Below are 1,529 nucleotides of genomic sequence, written 5' to 3'. Positions count from 1 at the left end.
CCGCTCCGGCCACCGCATACCGCATGACTGCTGACTCCCGATCCGCAGTGTCCAGAGGACCGCAGGACCGCATGTGCGGCTAATGCCGTAACACCTCGCACGCACGATGGATTGCGCTAACCCACAATCAGCCCCTCCGGTTGGAAGGTTCCGGTGGTTTCTCTGCACCCTGCTCTGGTGAAGAGGAAACATCAATATAGCCAAAGCCCCGAAAATATGCAGTATGGGCTCGATAGACCTCATCCAAAAGACGTGGATCTATCTTAATTTGTTCCGGCCAGGCAGCCCGAGGAATAAACTGCGTTGGCAAGGAGATAGATTGAGGCGGCTGTGGCAGAGGAGCAAGAGGTGTATGCAAGGGATAATAACGAGTAAGGTAGCGATTAAGAGCAGCCCAAAATGGAGGGCAAGGGGGGAGACTGAGAGAAAAGGAATGAGCTAAGGTCTCCACCCAAAAACAGACCCTTCGCCTCTCCTTACGAAATCGACGAATCATTTTCTGCAAACAAGAGACATGAGCCTCAGCTTCAGTACAATCCTTTGTAGCTTGTGCCCAATCAGCAACATCAAAACCCTCTGGAACAACACTCTTACCTCTCTCAGTGTTGGATGACTCGGGTTGGTGCACCACAACCTGCTGAGCGGCTGGCTCTGCTCCCACCTCAGCAGCCAAGCGTGTGCTCCAGGTTTGTAATTGATTATCTAAAAAAGTTCGGATATCCTCTTGCATCTCCACTGCCAATGCATCCAAATCAGTCATGTTGATCATTACATCGCCAGGGTGCGAGGTTAAGTAAGAAGCTAGGCTATGCTGTGTTCTCAACTGAAGAAGTTCTTGTTGAATAGAGCTTACAAACTCAGCATTAACCCCTCTTAATCTTTGTATTTTTGCCCCTTGCTGGCGAGTAGTGGAAGTCAGCTGTTCATTTTGAGTGTTTAACTCGTCAATCCGAGTCTGCGAAGTCGCTACCTGTGCTTCCAGCTCATTGACTCGTCCCTCTGCGGCTGGGGCTGGCCAGGCTGCACGAATAGACTCTGCAAGTTTGCTCAAAAATGTGCCGCATGCCTGTAATTGGTCAGCAGGGGTCGCTGCTGCCGTAGCTTCCCAGGGTAGCGCTGCGGGGAGAATACCTCCTGTCGAGGCACCCGCATTCATAATACCCGACGTTTCCGGTTGAGCGGGGACGTCCGCAACCACAGAGCTCATCCTCAAGGGAGTCGTACTGCTAACTCTTTCCTGCATTCGGCGGCGCCAGCGAGCCACCGCAGAATCTTCCGCAATAGGAGATGCAGTTGCTGGAGGTGGTGTTGAAAATTGCTGCTCCTCACGGCCGCACTTGCGGCTTGCTGATCCTACACCTGCAGTGGCCATCTCCTGGGCTCTAGAGGATACCACCGCCGTCGATGAACCAAGAAATTCCACAGTACCCACCTGTTGCTGCTGTGTTTCCCTCTCCGTTGGCACTGCCAAGCTTTGTGTTTGCGATAGAGGAGGATTAGTGCCTTGGACCACCAAGCGATCATCTTCA

The sequence above is a fragment of the Adiantum capillus-veneris genome, chromosome 15 (genome assembly GCF_014529385.1).
Source record: "Adiantum capillus-veneris isolate H3 chromosome 15, ASM1452938v2, whole genome shotgun sequence".
NCBI lineage: Eukaryota > Viridiplantae > Streptophyta > Polypodiopsida > Polypodiales > Pteridaceae > Adiantum > Adiantum capillus-veneris.
The sequence above is the reverse complement of the archived record's forward strand: the minus strand, read 5'-3'. Positions refer to the sequence as shown.